The sequence below is a fragment of the Sciurus vulgaris genome (genome assembly GCF_902686455.1).
Source record: "Sciurus vulgaris genome assembly, chromosome: 2".
NCBI lineage: Eukaryota > Metazoa > Chordata > Mammalia > Rodentia > Sciuridae > Sciurus > Sciurus vulgaris.
The window spans coordinates 131736913-131761843 of record NC_136462.1 but is presented as its reverse complement, the minus strand read 5'-3'; the positions used below and the strand labels follow the sequence as shown (position 1 = coordinate 131761843).

General features: G+C 37.8%; 1 protein-coding gene across 4 annotated transcripts in view; it reads right to left on the bottom strand.

Annotated features, from left to right (window-relative positions):
• The window catches only part of OTUD7A (OTU deubiquitinase 7A), a 346216-nt gene extending 343986 nt beyond the window's left edge, over positions 1–2230 (bottom strand). For 3 of the 4 annotated variants that reach the window (XM_079121947.1, XM_079121946.1, XM_079121949.1), the window contains exon 1: positions 721–2230. The gene's annotated coding sequence lies outside the window, so the exon portion shown is untranslated. Of the gene's footprint in view, positions 1–603 lie in introns of all 4 variants that reach the window. The other variant, XM_079121948.1, reaches the window with a different exon arrangement.
• Between the last annotated feature and the right edge of the window lie 22701 nt (positions 2231–24931).

Here is a 24931-nt window from a genome sequence, read left to right as displayed (position 1 = left end):
GGAGGGTACACTTGAGCGGTTGTGTCCAATGAAGGAAAGTTTTAGTTAATGATGACATCACTGACATCTCCCAAATTTAAAGGAGCACTTAAAGCACAGCAGATGCATTTTTTTCCCCTCCAGTGAGGAGATACTAGGGAAGGCCTCCGGGTTCACAGACAAACTGCATCAATGGTTCGACTGCTGTCCAGCTAGAAGACAGCGAATAAGCGGTGCGCGGGGCCGCGGTAGCTCACACAACCACAGCCCAGGTGCCGGACTAGCGGCCTCGCGCTGTTCTGGCCGGGCCCTGCTGGAGAGTCAATCGGCGCCGCAGGACCCCCGACGCGTTCACACGGACAGAGGGGTCGGTCCGCCCAAGCCTGTCATCACGTTCCAGTGCAGAAGGTGAAAAGGCGGTGAGAAGAGAGCAGTCCCGACCCAGTGGGAGCGCCGCGCCCTGCCCGAGAGAAACGAGCGGCGCCGGGCCGGAGCGGGTGGCCACGGCGTCCACGGGGTCCAGAGCCGAGCCCGCAATGCAGACGCGTTGGGAAACCCAGTGCGGGGCCCGCGCCCCCAGCGTCCCACACTCTGGCCCCGCGACCACCCGGCCTCAGAGCCCACCTGGTTCACCGCGGAGCCCAGGAGGGATCCCGCGCCGGCGCGCGGAGAGCGCACCTGCCTAGTCTGCGGGCCCGGCCCCGCCGCCAGCCGGCAGCACCGCGGCCAGCGCCGTCTCACCTGCCGCGCCGCGCTGCTCCGCTCGGCCAGCCCGCAGCGCCGCAGTCGCCTCTACCCGACTTCCATTTTCTCTTGCTTTAAAGGAAAACCAGATCAGCTGTTTTGCTCGCGCTAGGGCTCCGCGGCCCCCTCCCCAGCTGCTGCTCGCGGTCCCGGGGGCCTCTCCTCCCCCGCCTCCTCCCGCGCTCTGCTCCGCCCCTCGCGCCCCTCCGCTCCGCCCGAGGCCGCGCGCAGCGCCCGCCTCCCAGCTCCGCCCGCAGCCACCCGGCGCGCGCCCTCCCCCTGACGTCACCGGTCTCAGCCGCGCCCCGCCCCCACCAAGGGCGAACGTGCGCGCGCTGCGCCGCACCCCGCCCCGCCGCGTGGAGCCGGCCTTGACGCGCGTGCTCGCCATCACGACAATCGTAGGGGTTCTGAATACCGGGAGGACTCCAGTGCCCCTTCGACTTGCTGCTAGGCTGTCACGCTTGACCCTCGCGTCCTAATAGCCCGTACTGCAGGAAACGCTGCTTGCCTAGCTTACTTTTTCTATCGGTCTCTTGACTGTGCTTCCACCTCTCTTCCTAAGCACCGATTCGCTTTTTCTAAGCATCCCAAACTTTCTCCCATCTATCCTGTCTCCGCTCCACTTCCACGCCCTGCTCCGTGTTCGAATTATCAAGCCTAATCCGACCGTGGTCCTTTTGTCTCCGCACCGGGTTCTCTGACTCCCCCCCACCCCCCATTTCTTTGCTCCTTAGTACTTTTTCATGGCACCACTTAAGTTGGTTCCCCTAGCAAAGGCCAACTCCTGCACTTTGCTCTCCGCCCGCTCTCACATCAGTCCTCTTGGTGTAACTGCGCCCCCTATTCCAAGTAAGATTATATTGAAGGTAATTAATACAATCCTGATGCATTTCTTAACAAACGTTATTTTACAGGTTTAGGGCTTTATCCTTGGCTTTGAACGTTATGTTTGATAATGTTTAGCAATTTGGGTTTTTAATTAATATTCAGAAAAATTGGCTTTTTGATTTGAAAACCTGTGATTTTAAACAATTGCCTGGATTCATGTAATCAGCAGCACAATCAGAATACATTACCCAAAGAACACGCTAGTACTGTCCTTTTATAGCCACACTGTCCCCCAAGTCCTAACCTTTGGAAACCCCTGGCATGTTCTCCATGGTTATGGTTTTCTCTTTGTGAGAATTCATGTACATAGAATTATTCAATATGTACCATTAAGGAAACTACTCACCATTTTGCTTTTGAGATTCATTTGGTCGTATGTGTCAATAGTTCTTTATATAGTCGAGTACTGATTATTTGTACCACATTTAATCTAGTCACTCCCTGAAGGATATTTGGTTGGTTCTAGGATTTTGTCCAGTGTGAATAGAAATTTTACAAACATTTGCATGCAGGGTTTGTACGGACAAAAGTTTCAAGTTAGTTGGACCAATGTGCACGCACAGATGCTGCTGGATTTACAATGGGGTTATGCCTAGATAAACCCATTGTAAATTGAAAATATCTTAAGTGCAAAATGTATTTAAAACCTCTAACCTGCAGTTCAGTGGCTTAGCAACACAGTGCACTACAAAATAAAAGGTGTTTACCTTTGTGATTTGGCTGACAGCTGAGGCTTCTGTAGACCAGCATTGTAAGAAGAGTTCTATAAAGATAAAAATTCAAAATTCGAAGTATTGTTTCTACTGAATGCACATTCCTTATGTCATTATAAATAAAAAATAAAAATCATAAGTTGAATTATCAGCAAGTTATGTACTATCTGTGTGTAAGCATATGTGTTTATGTAAAATATATATAATGTCATGTATGTGGCATTCTCCTAGACTTGCAGTGTTACATCATTATTATTTTCCTTTGTGATTTCCTGGTGAGAAACAATGTTGAGAATCTTTTCATTTGTATATTTGCCGTCTGTGAAGTTCATGTATTTTGCTTTTTTCTTATTGGGTTGTTGTTTTCTTGCTGTTGAGTTTCAAGAGTCCTGTATATATTTAAATAGGAGTATACAAATATATGTGTTTTAAAATATTTTCTTCCAGTGTAAGGCTTGTCTTTTAATTTTTTAAGTGTCTTCTGCAAAGCAGAAGTCTTAAATTTTAATGAAGTCTAACTTAACATTTTTTTTCTTTCATGAATCACACCTTTGGTATTTGTATCTAAAAAATCACCCAAACTAGGGTCACATATAACTAATTCTATGTTTTCTTCTAGAATTTTTTAGTTTAAAATTTGTGATCCATTTTCACTTAGTTTTTGTGAAGAGTACAAGGAAGTTCTCTGTTTTTCATCCCCTCCTCTTCTCCTCCTCCTCCTCCTCCTCCTCATCCTTCATTTTCTCCTCCTTCTCTTCTTCCTTCTTCTTCTACTTCTTCCTCTCTCTTATTTGTATGTGGTATGTGGAAGTCACTTAGTTTAATATTGCTTGTTGAAAAAAAAAAAAAAAAACCCTACCATTTCTCTATCGAATTGCCCTTGCTCTTCTCCCAAGATCAGTTGACTATATCTGGCAAGTCTATTTCTGGATTCTCTCTATGTAAGTGTATGTATTCTTTGATTATTATACCATACTGTCTTGATTACTGTAGCTTATAGTACATCTTACAGTTGAATAGTGTCAGCTTTTCAACTTTGTTCTTCCTCTTCAGTATTATATTGACTGCTCTAGTCTTTTGCTTTTTCACTTAAATTTTAGTATGACTTTATACATATCTACAAAATAGCTTTCTGGGATATGTATTCACATTTTGTTGAATCTGTACATTGAGTTTGAAAGATTTGACATCTTAATGATTGAGTCCTCCTATCCATGAATAGGAAATATATCTCCAGTCATTTCAATCATCCTTGATTTTTCCAGGAATGTTTTATAGTTTTCTGTGTAAGTCCTATAAATACTTTGTGCCTTTGGGTGTTGTAAATGGTATTCTTTATTTTAAGTTTCAATTTTTCATTCCTGGAATATAGGGACACAGTTGATTTTTGTTTATTAATCTTGAATCTTATAACCTTGTTATACCTGCTTACCAATTCCAGGATTGTTTTTGTGGTTTATCCACAAAGCATGTAATATTTGCTTTCTTCTAATAGAGACAGTTTTATTTTTCCCTTCACAAACAATGTTGATTTTATTTCTTTTTCTTGTTTTACTGAACTAATTAGAACTTCTGTTATGATGTAGAACAGAAATGGTATAAGAGAAGAGCCTTGTCTTCTTAGCTTTAGCAGGAAGCATCCAATTTCTTACCACTAAGTATTGTGTATCTGCAGGGTTTTTGCAATTTATTTGATCAAGTTGAAGAAGTTCTCCTTTATTTCTTTCTATTTTGCTGAGAATTTCTATCATGAATGAATTTTGGATTTTATCATATTTTTCTGCATCTATTGATATGATTGTATGATTTTTATTTTGCTAACTGCATTGATTAATTTTCAAATGCTTGATCAGATTTGTGTATATAAATCCTACTTGTGGTTTATAGCTGGTTATACATTGTTGCACTTAGTTTGCTAACATTCTAAGGGCTATTTTTAGTGATGAGAAATGATGTTGTATACTTCTCCTGTTTTCTAATTTTTTTCTTGTCTCATTTCCAGATAATGCTGGCGTGATAGAATGAATTAAAATGTTCTCTGCTTCTATTTTCTATAAGAGGTTGTAAAGAAATGACAACATTTCTTCCTTAAATATTTGGTACAATTTGCTAATGAAACCATCTGAGTCTTGTGATTTTTTAGAATGGTATTAATTATTGATTCAATTTTATAATCAGAATAGAGTTATCTATTTGTTCTCGTGTGCATTTTGGTTTTCTGTGTCTTTTATGGAATGGTTGATTTCAACTAAATATTCAAATGTGTAAGTATAGACTTTTTCAAATAATCTTTTATTATTCTTTAAATGTCTACAAAATCCATAGGGTAAATCCACTTTCATTTCTAACATTGGTAACCTGTCTGTTTTTCTTGGTTAGCCTGGATACAATTTTATCAAATTAAATGATCTTTTCAAGGAACTAGCTTTTGATTTTTTTTTCTATTGTCTTCTGTTTTTAATGATTTCTTCTTGTTTTAGGTTTCAATTGCTTTTTTTCCTCTAATATCCTAGGTGATATTGTGTATTTTATTTTCTAATATGTGAATTTAATGCTGTTTCCTTTCAAGTTTTTGTTTAATACCACAAATTTTGATGGTATATTTTCATTTTCATTTAGTTCAATATATTTTTTTATTATTTTTGAGACTGTCCTTTCATCCATTGTTACTCAGAAATATATTGTTTAATTTTCAATAATTTGGGATTTTCTAGTTACCTTCTGTTCTTGGTTTCTACATTAACTCCATTGTGTTCTGAGAGCATACTTTATGATCTATATTTTTCTTTAATTTTATTAAGTGTGTATATAGCCTGTAATGTGGTCAGTGTTGGTGAATGTTCCATGTGAGCTTGGGAAGATTGTGTATTGTATCATTAGAGATACAGATGTTGATTGCTAGTGTTGTTCAGGTTAACTGTATTCTTTCTGATATTCTGCCATTTGATCTATTAATTATAGATAGAAAAATGTTCAAGTATCCAGCTGTGGTAATGAATTGGTCAGTTTCTCCTCTAAGGGTTACAATTCAGGTTTATGTTTTGCTTTATGTGTTTTAAAGTTCTTATTAGGTATACTGGGCCCTTTATGATTATGAGTTATCACTCCTCACTTTTACCTCTGATAGATTACCTTCCTTTCAATTCTGTTTTGTTTGAAGTAGATTTGGCTGCTAGGTGTTTTGTTTGTTTGTTGTTTTTAGTATTAATATGGCATATCTTCTCCCATTCTTTAACTTTTAAGCAATCGAAGATTTTACGTTGGGCAGATTCTGTCACTCAGTGGTGGAGTGCTTGCCTAGCGTGCGTGAGGCACTGGGTTTGATCCTTAGCACCACATAAAAATAAACAAATAAAGGCATTCTGTCCATCTACAACAAAAAATTAATTTTTTTAAAAAAGATTTTATGTTCATATAAGCTTCTTTTTCTGAGTCAAAGAATTTAATAATATTCTTTCAAATGTTACCAACATTTTGGCATATATTCTTTTATTATTAGTTCATTATAGATATTTATAATATTAGGATTCATTTTGATATAATTACATAACCATGGAACATAATTTGCTCCAATTTACAATTTTAATTGTAGAGTTCTTTATCCTCCATAGTTAGATTTATTCCCAAGTATGTTATCTTTTTGAGGTTATTGGGAAAGGGATAGTTTTCCAAATTTCTTTTTCAGCAGAGTCGTTATTAGAGTATAGCAAAATGATTCATTGATATACATTGATCTAGTATTCTGCTACTTTGTTAAAATGTTTATCAGTTTTAGAAGTCTTCTGGTAGAATTTTTTAGGTCTTCTAAATATGGGACCATACTTTATGATCCCATAAAGATCATAAAAGATCTTTCTTTTTCTATTTGTTTCCTTTTCTTTCCTATTTGTATCCTTTTTCTTTTCCTATTTGTTTCCTTTTAATTTCTTTTCCTTGCCTGCTTGCTCTGACTAGAGTTTCAAGGACTATGTCAGATAAGAGTGGTGAAAATGTACATCCTTATTACTGTTTTCAGAGAAAATGCTTTCACTTTTTTCTTCATTCAATGTAATGTTGGCCTTGAGTTTGTCATATATAACCTTTACTATGCTGAGGAAAGTTCCTTCTGTCCCTAGTTTCTTTAGTGTTTTAAACATGAATGGGTAATGGATTTTGTCTTAATAGATGCTTTTTCTCATCTATTGAGATAATCATGATTATGATCAATACATGTATTGATCTGCCTATGTTGAACTGACCTTGCAGCCCCGGGATGAAGCCAGCTTAATCATGTGAACAGCCTTCTTAATGTGTATGTGTTTTTTTATGTAGTTTAACAATTTTTTTTATTTAAAAATTTTACATCTACATTCATCAAGAATATCGGTCTGAAGTTTATTTTCTTGATGTGCCTTTGTCTGGTTTTGGTATTAGGGTGATACCAGCTTCATAGACTTAATTTGTCAGTTCCCTCCTTTCAATTTCATGGACTAATTTGTGGAGTGCTAGCATTAGTTCTTCTTTAAAGGTCTGGTAGAACTTGCCTGAGAATCCATTTGGTCCTGGGCTTTTCGTTGTTGGAAGGCTTTTAATACCTGCTTTAATTTCATTACTTGATATTGGTCTGTTTAAGTTTTCTATATCCTCTTGGTTCAGTGTGTGTAGGTCATTATGTCTCTAGAAATATGTCAGTATCTTTGAGGTTTTCAACCTTATTGGATTTTAAATTTTCAAAGTAGTTGCTAATGTTCCTCTGGATTTCAGTAGTGTTTGTGGTGATAGTTCCTTTTTCATCTCTAATTTTGTTAATTTGGATCATCTTTCTTTTGGTTAGTTTGGCTAATGGGTTATCAATCTTGTTTATCTTTTCAAAGAACCAACTCATTGTTTCATTGATCCTCTGTGTTGGTTTTTAAATTATCAATTTCATTAATATTGACTGATTTTAATTATTTCTTGTGTCCTACTGATTTTGGTATTAGAATGTTCTTCTTTTTGTAGGTCCTTGAAGGGTAACATTAGGTTATTTATTTGTAACCTTTCTATTTTTTTAAATTTAAGAACTCTGGTGCTATGAACTTTCCTCTTAAAACTACCTTCCTACTGCCCCAGAGATTTTGATATGTTGTATCTCTATTCTCATTTGTTTCTAAGAATGTTTGTATTTCTTCCCTTTTTTCTTCTGTGATTTAATTCTCATTTAATAGCGAATTATTTATTGTCCAGGTGTTACATGGGTTATTTTTTATCTTGTCTTTGATTTCTAATTTCATTGCATTATGATCTTATAGGACACACAGAATTATCTTTAATTTTTGTGTTTGCTAAAATTTGCCTTATTCCCTAATATATGATCTGTTTTAGAAAACATGCCATGTGCCATTGAAAAGAAAGTGAATTGAGTTGTCAATGGATAAAATATTCTATATTGTCTGATAGATCCATTATATTCATAGTATTTTTTAGTTCTAAAAAGTCTTTACTTTATGTCTGACTGATTCATCTAATGATCAGACAGGTGTGTTTAAATTACCCAGTACTATTATATTATGGTCTGTTCAATCCTTTATATTGAGAAGGTTTTGTTTTATGCACATAGGCATCACTTTGGGGCTCATAAATATTTACACTAATTATACCCTGTTGTTAGATGATTAATTTAACCAGAATGAAATGACCTTATTTTTCTTTTCTGATGAATTTTGGCTTGAATTCTACTTTGTCTGATATAAGAATAGCTGTCCCTGCTTTCTTTCAGTTTCCATTTGTATGGTATGTCTTTCACCATTCTTTCACCTTTGGTCTGTGAATGTCTTTGCCTGCAAGGTGTGTCTTATAAGCAACATATGGTTGGGTCTTGTTTTTTTTCTGGAAATTGAACCCAGGGGCATATTACCACTGAGCTACATATCCAGGTCTTTTTATTTTTAATTTTGAGAAAGGATTTTATTAATTGCTTAGGGCCTTGCTGTATTGCTGAGGCTGGCATTGAATTTACAATTCCCCTGCTTCAGATTCCTGAGCCACTGGTATTACCCTGCCCAGTTGATCATGTTTTATTAATCCATTCTGCCAATCCATGTCTTTAAGAGTTTAAACCATTTATTTCAATGTTATTGTAGAGAGATGATTTTTACCTCCAGCCATTTTGATTTGTTTGTATTTCAGACTTGATTCTCCTTTAATTGACTCTACTAGTGCAATTAATCCCTATGCTGTTTTTTATTTTTCATTTCTTCTGAGTGAAATATTTCATTGCATTTGTTTTGTAGTTTAGGCTAAGTGGTTATGAATTAAAGAAACAATGTTTCTGCTTATCATGGAAGGTTTTTATTTTATCTTCAATACTGAAGAATAATTTTGCTAAATGTAGTAATCTTGGTTGGCACCCATTTTTGGGGGGAACATGGTATATATTATTTCTAACTTTTAGGGTCTGGGTTAAGAAATCAGTTGAAATACAAATGGACTTACTTCTAAATGTGACCTGCTATTTTTCTCTTGCAGTTTTTAAAATTTTGTCCTTATATTGGATGTTTGGCATTTTCTGATTTTGCTTAGTTGGAGTTCTATCTGGAGAAGATCTTTTCTGATCTTGCTTATTTGGAGTTCTATCTGCACTTTGTATTTGTATTTCTATCTCATTTCTAAGATTTGGAAATTTTTCTAATATTTCATTTAAGAGAGTGTACATTCTTTTAGCTTATATTTGGAAGCCTTCATCTACCCCAAATTTCTTGAATATCCTGGTGATGGTCTCTTGACATCTTTTCTTTATTGTAGACTTTATCTTCAAGATTGTATACTTTGTCTTCAAGAAGAGAATCCATCTTCAAAGTGGTCTAATATCTTGGTGCTGCTTTCAACTGAATTTTTAAATTTATTTATTGAGTCTTTTTTTTCAGGATTTCTATTTGGGGTTCATTTTCAGTATCTCTATATTTTCATTAAAATGATCTTTCATTTCCTTTACTAGGTTCATTACTTATATCATCTTTAAACTTGTTGAACCTTTTATCTTTTGTCTTTCTAAATGTTTTCTCTGACATTATCTGCACTGTGGTGTCCATGGGGTCAGTTGTTGAAGTGTTGTGGTTTGTTTGGAATAGTTTTTTCATACTGTTTATATGTACTCATCTATTGATATGATTATCATTTCTTCTTTTATTCAAAGACTATTTGGTGAACTTCATTGTCTTAAGAGCCCCAGAATAGGCAAATATCCAGGTATTAATATTTTCACTCCATGTGTGCCCTCTTCTGTTCCCAGAATTAGCACCACTTTGAGATAAAACATTACATACTATTTGCTACAGCCACTTGAAAGCAAATTCATACACTATTCAAACTTATGAAAAATGAAAAACTTGTTTACACTGTTTTTCACAGTTCTTCTAATCCAGGGATAAATGTGTAGTAAGCTTCTGGAATAGGTTGAAAAATTAGTTTTTAAATATAGTAAAATCATTATAACATGTGGGCTAAAAATGGGAGGAGAAAAAAATTGGACAAAAGAAAAAAAGGCAAAAAATAAAGGAAAGAAGAAAAGGTAAGATGGAAAAGAATAAAACACACCTACAAAATCAAAGTTGATCTGATTATATATATAATCAAAGTTGACATCAGAATTATTTATAGTAAACCATGCCAAGGCAAAGGAAATTCCTACTGAATGTTCGTTTGGATTTCTTCTGGATTTGGGACCTTTAGAAAATGTCTATCACTCATTTGCGTTACATCCTCCCAGAGTTGCTGGGGCACGGGAGCCACTTCGCTGGTTTCTTCACTGGTGAACCTCCTACCGGCTGGTTATCATTTGTCAGCCCAGAGGCCTGAGGCTGGATGCTCAGAGGGTGTGGTGTTGTGTCTGTTGGCTATTTCTGCTGTGCACAGGAGCTGAGGAATTCTGGCTCTCAGCTTTCACTCTGGCTGCTACAGATCACCACACACCTGCTTCCCTCCACAGAGTGGCATAGAGTCTGGTGTCTGCAAGTCTAGGACCTGCAGATATGGGTTCTCCATGAGTAGTCTATAGTGCAGGGGTGTCCCACCTGACCAACATAGATTGGTAGGGCATTGTCCCTGGTAGTGGAAAACAGACTCAGCCAGTTCAACTGGGTTCTCCTACTGCCGAAGGTTATGAACCATGGGTGCCACTTATCTCTACTGACCCAGACAGAGGCAGCCTGTGCCCAGACTCCCTTTGGCTGCAGTTATGAATCACAGGTGCTGTCCCTCTCTGTTCCCCAGGACTGAAATGCCCTGTCACTTGTTTCCAAGCTCCCACATGTAGCAGACACAAATCACAGACACTGTGCCCCTCTGCTGCCTGGGAGCAAGACTGCTTTTTTTGCCAGGTTCTGTTCTATCTCTTCCCACAGTTGTAAATTGAGGGCATCTGCTCTGTCTCTGCTAAGGCTCCCACTGAGGCTTTGCTAAGCGCTGGGTTGGGCTAGCACTTCCTGGGGTTGGTATGCTCCACCCCACTCCCCTTTTCATGGTGAGCAGGGAGGGGGTTTCAGCAACTATTGGCTTCCTGTGATCCCTCTACTGTTTCCTTGTGGAGGAATTACTGAGACATACCACTGCAAAGGTACTACCTCTGCTACAATCTGAAGGTAGGGGGAAGCTGTGTTGTTTTAGTTTCTTTTAGGGAGGCTGGCTAACTGTGGACTCCACAAAATGACCACCCTACCTGGCATGGCTTTCTGTCCACAATTTGGGTTAAGCTGCTTGTTCTCTTTCAGTGACCCTGCTGCTTCTGTCATATTATAATTTACTCTGCTTTTCTTTCCAGCTTTGTCCTTCCACTTTCTCTCTCTTGTTCCTCTCCCCTCATCCTACACTAACCTGATTCAGGATTTAGGAACTCTGTCCTTATTTTCTGCTCATAAACAAACTTCAAGTCTCTCCTGGTCTTAGACCAGGTGTCAAGTACTGGGTCACAGAGCATTTATTTTGTCACCTACCCCTCCAGTCAACTGTTCCTTCACTGCCTGCTTTGTGGACTGTGGAGGCATCAAGGACCTCCACCTAGTTCCACTCTACTATCTTCTCTCCTCTGCATGGGCTTCTTATAGACAAAAGACTGTTGGGTCTTTTTTTTTTTTTTTTTTTAACCCACTCTGTCAATTTCTATCTTATAATCAGTATATTTAGATTACTCGCATTGAATATTGTTACTGATATAGATGGATTTATATCAACCATGTTGGTAACTTTTCTACTGATTTCCAGTGGTTTCTTTTCTGGCCTTCTCTGATTTTAATTAAGCATTTTTTATGATTTCATTTTATCTACCCTCTTAGAGTATCAATTATACTTTTAAAAGATATTTTAATGGTCATTATAGAGTTTAGGATATAGGTTTTTGCTAATTTATGTCTACTTTCTAATTCAGCTTCACATGTAGTACAGGTATCTTATAACAGCATGTTTCCAAACCTCCACTTACTTTTTGTGACAGAGCTGCCTTTCATTTCACTTATAATCCCCCAATACCCTGTTAAAATTATTGCTTTAAATAGTTGTATTTTAGTTCAGTTAAGAGTAATAAAGAGGAGATCAAAGATGGCGGACTAGAGGGAGGCTGCATTCCTTGACCCTTTGTAACTCTGGTTTCAAGCAGAGGATATCTGTTTCTTGGTAAGGCAGTTTTTGCTGCTTATCCATCCCCTGCTGTTTACCCCCTTTGTCTGCTGTGATCACCTGCAGTCTGCCAGCATATCGACGCCTTTTTGGAGTGCAGACTGCTCACTGTCAGGCGCCTATCATCCGCCATTTGCTTGCCTCTCGCCTGTCCATCGCCTGCCTTACTCCTATTCATCATCCAGTACACGAGGTTCACCTCCCAATCCAACGGCAGCTGCCAGCAAACTGATCACTGACCGCCAGAGGAGCACCAGCTGCCTGCTGTTGCCTGGAAGTTCACTGTTACAGTACCTGCAGGTTTGATTACACATGGCTGCCGCCATTTTGAGACAATAGCCAGGCCCCGTAGGACCCCTGGCCGGACTGACTGAGCCCCATCTCCAGGATCCCTCAGCCCCACCAATCACTCCCTGCCTCCGGGGCCCTCACATTGACTGACTGCTCCCTGCTACCAGGACCCCCAGACTAACTGACTGCGCCCTATCACCGGGACCCCAGACTGACTGATTGCACCTGACCTCCATGATCCCACATCCACACCAAACACACCCGAACTTCAGGACCCCTCCCTGACCAACTGCATCCTGCCTCCAGGACCTCCTGCTGACCACAGCCACACCCTGAGTTGCAGCTCCCCATTTGCCAACACATTTCAAAGCCAGAGTGGCCATCTTGGCTAATCCTGGAAGCTGTAGCTCTGATCTTTAGGTGGGGCAAAACCCATCCTGAGACGCCTGCTGGAGGCTTGAAGCTCATTGTCAGGTACCTCTCGTGCATCAGGCTACTGAACTCTGGGAGCTTTCATTACTAAATGACTGTTACACTGTGGATTTTCTTTTTTCTCCTTATTGAAAAACATTTTTTTATTTCTTTACTTTTCTTGCTCTTTTCCTTTTGTTTACCTGTTCCCTTGGAGTCTCTTTCTCTCTTTTTCAATGCTAACATCCAATTTCTTTTGATTACACTCTCACCCTTTCTATTTTCTAGAACTTCTGTATATTCTTTTCTTATCCCATTAACAGCTACATCCTACATCCCTCTGCATCCTCTTTGTCCTCCATTAGAAACTGCAGACCTTATTGCAAATCAGTTTGTTTTACTGAAGATAATAGTTGAATTCATTCTGTTTATTATGACAATTTTGTTATTGTCCTCATAGGGGCCATTTGATCTACGATTGCATAGTGTCTGAATTGGGCACTGCTAATATTGATCTCCCCTTAAAGAAAGGGTTTTGGAAACCTATAGGGCCACTATAAGCCTATATGGGGAAATCTGCAATACCCCAGATCTACATTGCTAGAGGGGAAGATACATGAACGACATAAAAAAACAAGGGAAGAAAATGATCCAAACAAATCTAGATTCTATATTAATAGAACCCAATGACAGTATGTTACAATAAATGTCAGAAAAGGACTTCAGATTATACATGATTAAGATGATTCGTGAAGCAAAGGATGAGATAAGAGAGCAAATGCAGGCAATGAATGATAATACCAATAAGCTGAAAGAGTAACTGCTGGAAGCCAAAGATCATTTTAACAAAGAGATAGAGATTCTTAAAAAAAAAAAAACCAAAATGGAAATCCTTGAAATGAAGGAAACAATAAGCCCATTAAAAAATCAATGGGAAGCATCACCAAAAGACTAGACCACTTGGAAGACAGAACCTCAGACAATGAAGACAAAATATTAAGTCTTGAAAATACAGTGGCCCAAACAGAGAAGATGGTAAGAAATCATGAACAGAATCTCCAAGAACTATGGGACATCATGAAAAGACCAAATTTAAATTATTGGGATTGAAGAAGGCATAGAGATACAAACCAAGGAATGAACAACCTATTAAATGAAATAATATCAGAAAATTTTCCAAAGCTGAAGAATGAAATGGAAAATCAAATACAAGAGGCTTACAGAACACCAAACGCACAAAATCACAACAGATCCACACCAAGGCACATTATAATTAAAATGCCTAACATTCAAAATAAAGATAGAATTTTCAAGGGTGCGAGAGAAAACCATCAGATTACATATAGGGGGAGACCAATACGGATAGCAGCAGACTTCTCAACCCAGACTCTAAAAGCTAGAAGGGCCTGGAACAACGTATTTCAAGCTCTGAAAGAACATGGTTGCCAACCAAGAATCCTACACCCAGCAAAACTAACCTTCAGATTTGAAGATGAAATAAAATTCTTCCATGATAAACAAAAGTTCAAAGAATTTATAAATAGAAAGCCTGCGCTACAGAATGTTCTCAACAAAATATTCCATGAGGAGAAAATGAAAATCAACAATGTGGTCAGCAAAGGGAGGAACTACCTTAGATAAAAACCACTCAAAGGAGAAAGCGAGCCAAGTTAAAAACCAAAAATAAGCCAAATGACTGTTAATACAAATCATATCTCAATAATAACCCTGAACATTAAGGGCCTAAACTCATCAATCAAAAGACATAGACTGGCAGAATGGATTATAAAGAAATACCCAACAATATGCTGCCTTCAAAAGACTCAACTCATAGAAAAAGACATCCATGGACTAAAGGTGAAAGGATGGGGAAAAACCTACCACACACACAGACTCAGTAAAATAGTAGGAGTTTCTATCCTTATTTCAGATAAAGTGGACTTTAAGCCAAAGTTAGTCAGAAGGGATAAAGAAGGACATTTCATACTGCTTAAGGGAAACATAAATAAGGAAGACAGAATGATAGTAAATATTTATGCCCCAAACAATGGTATATCCCTGTACATCAAACAAATCCTTCTCAATTTCAGGAATCACATAGACCACAACACAATAATTCTGGGCGACTTTAATGCACTGCTGTCACCACTAGATAGATCTTCCAAATGAAAATCAACCAAAGAAACGATAGAACTCAATAACACAATCAATAACCTAGACTTAATAGACATATATAGAATATTCCATCCATCAATGAGCAGATTCACTTTCTTCTCAGCAGCACATGGAAACTTCTCGAAAATAGGCCATATGTTATGCCACAAAGCAGCCCTTAGGAAATGCAAAACAATAGAGATACTGCCTTGGGTTCTATCAGATCATAATGGACTGAGAGTAGAAATCAATGACAAAATAAAAACCAGAAATTACTCCAACACCTGGAGACTAAATAATATACTATTGAATGAAACATGGATAACAGAAAACATCAGGGAGGAGATGAAAAAATTCTTAGAGGTCAATGAGAATGATGATACAACATGTCAAAATCTCTGGGACACAATGAAAGCGGTACTAAGAGGAAAATTCATTGCATGGAGTGCATTGCAGAAAAGAATGAAAAGTCAACAACTAAATGACCTAACATTACAGCTCAAAGCCCTAGAAAAAGAAGAACAGAATAACAGCAACAGTAGTAGAAGACAGGAAATCATTAAAATCAGAGCTGAAACCAATGAAATTGAAACAAAAGAAACAATTCAAAAAATTGACAAAATAAAAAGTTGGTTCTTTGAGAAAGTAAACAAAATAGACAAACCCTTAGCCACACTAACAAAGAGAAGGAGAGAGAAATCTCAAATTACTAAAATTTGTGATGAAAAACTAAATATCATGACAGACACCACTGAGATACAGAACATAAGGAGACGTTCCTTTGAAAATCAGTATTCCAACAAAACAGAAACTACCAACAACATATTGACAAATTTCTAGAGATATACGCTCCTCCCAAACTGAACCAGGAGGACATAGAAATTTAAGCAGATCAATATCAAGCAATGAAATAGAAGAAGCCATTAAAAATCTACCATCCAAGAAAAGCCCAGGACCAGATGGATTCTCAGCCGAGTTCTACAAGACCTTCAAAGAAGAACTCATTCCAATACTTCTCAAAGTATTTCAGTAAATAGAAAAGGAGGGTACCCTACCAAACTCATTCTATGAAGCTAATTTCACACTCTACCCAAACCAAGCAAAGACACATCAAGGGAAGAAAATTTTAGACCAATATCTTTGATGAATATAGATGCAAAGATCCTTAACAAAAATTGGCCAACCGTATCCAAAAACATATTAAGAAAATCTTGCACCAAGATCAAGTGGGTTTCATCCCTGGAATGCAAGGATGGTTTAACATCCATAAATCAATAAACGTAATCCATCATGTCAACAGACTTAAGGATAAGAATCATATGATTATTTCAATTGATGCAGAAAAAGCATTTGACAAAATACAGCACCCCTTCATGCTCAAAACACTAGAAAAAATAGGGATAGTAGGAACATACCTGAACATTGTAAAGGCTATATATGCTAAGCCCATGGACAACATCATTCTTTTTTTATCTTTCCATTTTTTAATTGAAAATCATAGCTCTTGCCTTTCTTTCCCCCTGACTCACTTTCTCCTCCTTGTTTTCCACTCTCGCGCCCTTTCTCTTTCCTTTCTCTTTTCCTCTCATTTTCTCTCTTACCCTGCAGGGAGACACTCTGTTTGCTTAATAAACTCCCATATGTGATTTCCCGTGTCCGGCGTGGTTTTTGTGGGATTCCTTACATTGGTGCCGTGACTTGGATGGGTCCTTCCACTGCCTCTTAAGCAAGTGGAAACCCATCCGACGCCCCAGTGGCCCCCGGATACAGCCCCACCTTCCATTCGCCCGGACGGACGCTCAGCTTTTTGCATGCAACACTGGACTTCAGATTGTTCTCAAACATCTTCAAATAAAGAAATGCTTAAAAAGAATGGTCAACAGAGTAACAGAGAGATGAAACCAACCCAGAATTTCACAACAATACCAACCACAAAGGCTTTTAACAATCTGAGCAAAGAAGGACATTTAGAAAAAGAACACTGGAATGCCTTCAGCCATCATAACCCTGTTAATGTCTCTGCTGATGGAATTTCCTGCATTCTCTTCTGGGCCAAAAAAATAACAATTAAATTTAAGAATTTTACCTGGCTGGACCTTAAAGATGAAGCATTTGGTCAAAAGGCAATAGTGGACTCCGCCAACTCAAACTGCAGTGAGGAAAGTGTCATGTAAGTGGATCTGTTTGCTTGAGGAATCCCTGAGGGCTATTGTCTGTTCACTGTGAAGATCCAGTTTTTGTCATTCAGAAGAGAAAAGGGGGCTCCTTTGAATATGACCCTGACATTCTTTGAGGAAGGGAGCAAGTATTTGATATCTAAATGAAAGAACAAGTCAAAAATTAAAGATTTAAAATTTTTTCCTGACAATTTCCTTCTGGACCTTTTAACCATTTATCATAATTACTTTATGGAAAATAAGAGTTGTGGAAATGAGGATTTCCAAACCCTTTCTGGGAAAAAAAAAAAAAAAAAAAAAGAAAGAAAAAAGAAAGGAAAGAAAGACTTCAAGCTGTCTCAACTCTGAATGTTAGGTTTCAAACTCTTTTGTCTCTCCATGGAAGAAATTACATGTCATAGCCGAGTTATACATGTGAGTGAAAGAGAGAAGACGCACTTTAGCCAGGACAAATGTCTGACTCTAAGAGGGGCTTTCTGAAATTGTGGAACACTGCCTATTTGCAAATGTGCAAGGTACTTCTAAGTGACTAAGCTTCAGAGAATTCTTTAGGACATTTCCACCTGATGAGAACGATTAGTTTTGATAAGAGATAAGCTGATTAAACAGATGTCCCTTTTGAAGAACAAATCAATTTCCAATGTCTTTCTCTGCTTTTCAGTCATCTAAGCAAAACAATTTTGCTATTACTTGCTTTGGTCCAGGGGGAGAAAATTTGACATGTTCCACTAGTGTTCTATAAAACTCCTTTTCAATATTTGCTGGTAAAAATGGATGCTTTTGGAAGATTCTCTGCATTTGTTATGGCTTCATTCAGATGGATAAGATGCTTTGTATAAACCATGACCTATTGTAAAAAAAAAAAATCATAAATTTACATAGGGCAATGTTGTTTAATTCATTCTGTTATTTTATTCCCTTCCCCCCACCCCTCCCACCCCTCTTTTCCCTCTATACAGTCCTTCCTTCCTCCATTCTTATCACCCTCCTTAGCCCTAACCGTAAACCTAACCCTAACCCATTCTTAATGGAGAAAAACTGAAAGCATTCCCTTTAAAAATGGCAACAAGACAGGGATGTCCTGTTTTACCACTTCTATTCAACATTGTCCTCAAAACTCTAGCCAGAGCATTTAGGTAGACTAAAGAAATTAAAGGGATACAAATAGGAAAAGAGGAACTTAAGCTGTCAGTATTTGCTGATGACAAGATTCTATATTTAGAGGATCCAAAAACTCCTCCAGAAAACTTCTAGACCTCATCAATGAATTCAGCAAAATAACAGGCTATAAAATCAATGTGCATAAGTCTAAAGCATTTCTATACGCAAGCGACGAAACATCTGAAAGAGAAATGAAGAAAATAACTCCATTTGCAATAGCCTCAAAAAAAGTAAAATACTTGGGAAGTAAAATACTTGGGAATCAATCTAACCAAAGAGGTAAAAGATCTCTACAATGAAAACTTCAAAACATTGAGGAAAGAAATTGAGGAAGACCTTAGAAGATGGAAAGATCTCCCATGTTCTTGGATAGGCAGAATTAATATAGTCAAAAGGCCATACTACCAAAAGTGCTATACAGATTCAATGCAATTCCAATTAAAATCCCAATGAAGTACCTTACAGAAATAGAGCAAGCAATTATGAAATTCATCTGGAAGAATAAGAAACCCAGAATAGCTAAAGCAATCCTTAGCAGGAAGAATGAAACGGGGTATCGCAATACCAGAACTTCAACTATACTACAAAGCAATAGTAACAAAAACGGCATGGTATTGGCACCAAAATAGGTAGATCAATGGTACAGAATAGAGGATATGGACACACACCCAAATATATACAATTTTCTCATACTAGACAAAGGTGCCAAAAATATGCAATGGAGAAAAGATAGCCTCTTCAACAAATGGTGCTAGGAAAACTGGTAATCCATATGCAACAGAATGAAACTAAACCCCTATCTCTCACCCTGCACAAAAATCAACTCACAATGAATCAAGGACCTTGGAATCACACCAGAGACCCTGCATCTTATAGAAGAAAAAGTAGGTCCAAAACTTCAACTTGTTGGCTTAGGATCAGACTTCCTTAACAGGACTCCCATAGCACAAGAATTAAAGGCAAGAATCAATAACTAGGATAGATTCAAACTAAATAGCTTTCTCTCAGCAAAGGAAACTATCAGCAATGTGAAGAGAGAGCCCACAGAGTGGGAGAAAATCTTTGCCACTCATACTTCAGATAGAGCAGTAATTTCCAGAATATATAAAGAACTCAAAAAACTCTACACCAAGAATACAAATAACCCAATCAACAAATGGGCTAAGGATATGAACAGATGCTTCACAGAAGAAGACCTACAAGCAATCAACAAACATGAAAAACATTCACCATCTTTAGCAATAAGAGAAATGCAAATCAAAACTACATTAAAATTCCATCTCACCCCAATTAGAATGGCGATTATCAAGAACACAAGCAACAATAGGTGTTGGTAAGGATGTGGGGGAAAAGGTACACTCATACATTGCTGGTGGTGCTGCAAATTAGTGCAGCCACTCTGGAAAGCAGTATGGAGATTCGTTAGAAAACTTGGAATGGACCCATCATTTGACCCAGCTATCCCTTTCCTCAGCCTATACCCAAAGGACTTAAAATCAGCATACTACAGAGATACAGCCACATCAATGTTCATAGCTGCTCAATTCACAATAGCCAGATTGTGGAAGCAACCTAGATGTCCTTCAATTGATGAATGGATAAAGAAACTGTGGTATATGTGTACAATGGAATATTACTCAGCTATAAAGAATAATAAAATTATGCATTTCCAGGCAAATGGATGAAATTGGAGAATATCATGCTAAGTGAGATAATCCAATCTCAAAAATCCAAAGGAGAAATGATCTCACTGAAAAGTGGATGATGACACATAATGGGGGGTAGTAGGGGGGCCAGAATGGAGGAAGGAGGGACTGTATAGAGGGAACAGAGGGGTGGGAGCAGTGGGGGGAAGGCAAAAATAACAGAATGAATCAAACCTCATTACCCTATGTAAATGTATGATTATGCAAATGGTATGCTGTTACTCCATGTACAAACAGAAACAACATGTATCCCATTTGTTTACAATAAAAATAAATTTAAAAATAAAGAGTAAGAAAGGTAAGATTTATTTTAGCTCCATTTATTCCTTCTCCAATGCTTCCTTTCTTTATATGGATCCAAATTTCTGACCTTTAATATGTTACTCTATTCTCTTCTTCTTTTTATTGGGGGTGTGGGGGTGGAGAGGGGTACCAGGGATTGAATTCAAGTGCACTCAACCACTGAGCCACATCCCCAGCTCTATTTTGTATTTTCTTTAGAGATAGGATCTCACTGAGTTGCTTAGTACCTTGCTTTTGCTGAGGTTGGCTTTGAACTCACTTTCCTCCAGTCTTAGCCTCCCAACCTGCTAAGTGCCACCATGCCTGGCTCTCTTCTCTTCTTGATTGCATGGTTTCTGATGAGAAGTTAACTGTGTTCCTTATACCTTTTCCTCTATAGGTAAACCACATCACCCACACTCCTATTCCTGCCAAGTTCTTAGCTATTATTCATATATTTATTCTGCTCCTTTCTCTCATTTTTCTACTTCTGATATTCCAATTATATGTGTTATACTGCATCTGAAATTATTCCATAGTTAATGAATATCTGTACTATTTTATCTTTGGAAAGCTTCTATTGGTTAATCTTCCAGTCCCCTATTCTTTTCCTCAGCCATGTCAAACCTAGCAAAGAGACCATCAAACCCATTCTTCATACCTGTTACAGTGTTTTTGACTTCTATCATTTTCTATTTTTTCCTTAAATTTCCATCTGTTTACATAACCCATGTTCTTACAGGATGTCCTCTTTCTTCCATTAAAGCCCACATTACTCAGTGTTTACCAGGGAAATAAAAAATATATATGTAAACACATATTTTACTTGTTTGTGTGTATGTGTGGCGAGTGGAAGGGAAGCAAGAAAGAATGGGATTTCAAGGAATTGGCTTATGCCACTTTAGTGGCTGGTAGACTGAAATCTGCAGGTCACCAGGCAGAAACTCAGGTAGGCACTAATGCTAAAGTCTTAATGCAGAATTACTACATCCTCAGTGAAATGTCATTTTCATTATTAAGGTACCTACCTGATTGAAGGAAGCTCACCCATGGGATTAAGGAAAATATACTTTACTTAAAATCAGTAAGTGCTGGTCTCATACACAAAGTATTCATAGCAGGATTAATATTAGTGTTTGAACAGCCAGTACTGTAGCCTAGCCAAGATGACACATAAAGCATATAGAGCCCTTAACATATTAATCATAGCAATTTTATTTTATTTCACTTTATTGTCTTTTATTTTTTGCAGTACTGGGGATTGAACTTAGGGGTACTCTACCACTGAGATACAACCCAGTCCTTTTTATTTTTCATAATTTTACTTTGAGACAGGGTCTTGCTAAGTTGCTAAAATCAGCCTGGAACTTGTGATCCGCCTGCCTCAGTCTCCCTACTCAATGGGATCACAGTCATGTACTACCACACCTGCTATTCATAGCAATTTTAAATTTCCTGTTTGATAATTTCAAAATCTGCCACATTTAAATTTAATTTTTTATGGTTTATATCACAAGACATTTTTTCCCATTTTGTAATGATATTTGTAGATTTTTGTTGAAATTCAGGCACATTGAATTGTAGTAAATAGACCTGTTAAGATTTAACCATTATGCAAGAATTACTGAGGTTGTAGAAGCCTGAGTCTTCATATTTCTGTACTGTTTTTTATTTTTTGTTCTTTTTTAGATATACACGACCTTAGAATGTATTTTGATATTTGTACATGCAGTATAACTTACAGTAATTAGGATCCCATTCTTGTGGTTATATTTGATGTGGAGTTTCACTGGTCATATATTCATGTACAAAGGTAGGAAGGATATGTCTGATTCATTTTACTATTTTTCCTATTCCCATCCCTTCTCCCTTCCCTTAATTCCCCTTTGTCTAATCTAGTGAGCTTCTATACTTCCCCTCCTTACCCTCCTTTGTTATGGGTTAGCATCCACATGTCAGAAAGAGCATTTGACCTTTGGTTTTTTGGGACTGACTTATTTCACTTAGGATGATGGTCTCCAGTTCTATTCCTTTACCAGCAAATGCCATCATTTCATTCTTCTCTATTGCTGAGTAATATTCCATATATATATATATATATATATATATATATATATATATATATATCACATTTTCTTTATCCAGTAATCTGTTGAACGGCACTTAGGTTAATTCCATAGCTTGACTATTGTGAATTGAGCTGCTGTAAATATTGATGTGGCTGCATCACTGTAGTATGCTTATTTTAAGACCTTTGGATATAAACTGAGGAGTGGGGTAACTGGGCCAAACAGTGGTTCCATTTCAAGTTTTCTAAGGAATCTCCATACTGCTTTCCAGAGTGGTCGCACCAATTTTCAGTCTTACCAACAATGTATGAGTGTACCTTTTCCCCCCGCATCCTTGCCACATTTAACGTTGCTTGTATTCTTGATAATTGCCATTGTGACTGGAGTGATATGGAATCTCAGTGTAGTTTTAACTTGCATTTCTCTAATTGCTAGAGTTTTTGAGCATTTTTTCAAATTTTTGATCATTCGTATTTCTTCTTCTGTGAAGTGCCTGTTCAGTTATTTTGCCCATTTATGTATAGGGTTCTTCTTCTTCTTCTTATTATTATTATTTTGATGCTAGGTTTTTTGAGTTCTTTGCATATTCTGGAGAATAATGCTCTATCTGAGGTGCAGGTTGCAATGATTTTCTCCCACTCTGTAGGCTCTCTGTTCATGTTTTTGATTGTTTTCTTTGTGGTGAAGAAGCTTTTTAGTTTGATATCATCCCATTTATTGATTCTTGATTTTGCTTCTTGTACTTTAGGAGTCTTGTTGAGGAAATAAGTTCCCAAGCTGGCATGATGGAGAGTTGGGTCTACATTTTCTTCTAGTAGATGCAGGATCTCTGGCCTAATGCCTATATTCTTGATCCACTTTGAGTTGAGTTTTGTTTGAGGTGAGAGAGAGGGATTCAATTTTGTTCTTCTACATATGGATTTCCTGTTTTCCCGCACCATTTGTCAAAGAGGCTATCTTTTCTCCAATATATGTTTATGGTGCCTCTATCTAGTATGAGATAACTATATTGATGTGGGTTTGTCTCTGTGTCTTTTATTCTGTTCATTGATCTTCATGTCTGTTTGGTGCCAATACCATGCTGTTTTGTTACTATAGCTCTGTAATATAATTTAAGGTCTATAGTGTTTTTGTTTCTGTTTCCTCATTTGAATTAGGGCCTCTCAACAGACCCCTCCTCAGAAAGTTGTGCTGCTCTTTTATGTGTAATCAGCTGTTGTTATACAGGGATTCTGTTGGTGTTCCTTACCTGTTGGTGGTAAAGTACAGGAAAGGGGAAGTATTATATAATATTGCAATTAAATCTCAGTCTTAGAGAATAACATGCTAAGTGAAATATTCAAACCCAAAAACCCAAAGGCTGATTGTTTTCTCTGATATGTGAAAGCTAATTCACAATAGGGGGTAGGTGGTAAGGAAGAATAGAATTACTTTTTAATTAGGTAGAGGGGAGCAAAGGGAGGGGAAGGAGTGTGGGGAAGGAATGAGTGTTGAGTGAAACAGACATTATTACTTCCTGTACCTGTATGATTGCATGACTGATATAATCCTGCAATATGTATAATCAGAAAAGTGAGATTATACTCCATTTATGTATGATCCATCAAAATGTATAAATGCATTCTACTGTCATGTATAAGTAATTAGAATAAATAAAATAAAACAAATAATAAAAAACTCAGTCTTTCAGTGTACCTGTGACTTTCACAACTGTTTCTCCTCACTCTTAGATAAGACAGAAACAGGTAAACTAGTGGGAACTTGATTGAGAGAAATGTCCTTTTCCATGATTCTGGGTTAAATCTCTGATAAAGTATTTTCCACCTTGGAAAGAATGCTTTCCTATGGTGAATGTTCTCTGTCTTAGTCCATTTTCAGTTGCTTTAACATAAATATCTGAGATCAGGTAATTCAGGTAATTTAAAAATAATAGAATTTTATTTGGCTCATAGTTCTGGAGGCTGGGAAGTCCAAGAGCAAATATTTATTTTTCTTCTTAATTGCACTTACTAGGTCTTTCAGTGAGACAATGGATAAAGGCATTAAATGTGAATATCCCCACTCTGCCATACACTTCCCAAAGCTTCATCTCCATTTCCATTGATGGTGCAGGAGTAGAGAGAAAGGAAGGAAGGAAGGAATAAAGAAGGAAATAAAGAGAGAGAAAGGAAGGAAGGAGAGAAGGCAGGCACAAAAAAAAAAAAAAAAAAAAAAAAAAAAAACCAACAACAACAATAGAGATTTACTCCAGGCTCTTAGGAGAATGTCTCCTTTAGTCAGAGAAAGGATTATTCCCCATCAAAGATTAATCCCCTGGCCTCTGCCGCCTCTGCCAATGCCACCACCACTATAACCACCATGCAGTATTGCTTGGGGGCAACTTTGAGAAGGCATATTCACTCACTTGGGCTTATTTCTGCTAGTCTCCATGCTATTCCTGGAGTTGATGATGCATGTTCCCACACCTGGGCTTTGGCCCTTGCTGATGCCTTTTCTCAGTGTGTTCCTAACCCAGCTATCTGCTTGAGTCATGCTCCTATGACTTCAAGTGCCTGCTAAAATCTCTTGTTCAAGTCCTTTGGAGCTACACAACCCTCCTATCTCCATCCTGTGTAGAGCTACAGCTTTCTGTATAGCACCGACAACCACCTGACATATTACATGCTTCTCTTGATTTGTTCACTGTCTGTCAAGCCCCCTAATCTGTAAATTTCCTGAGAGCTGGA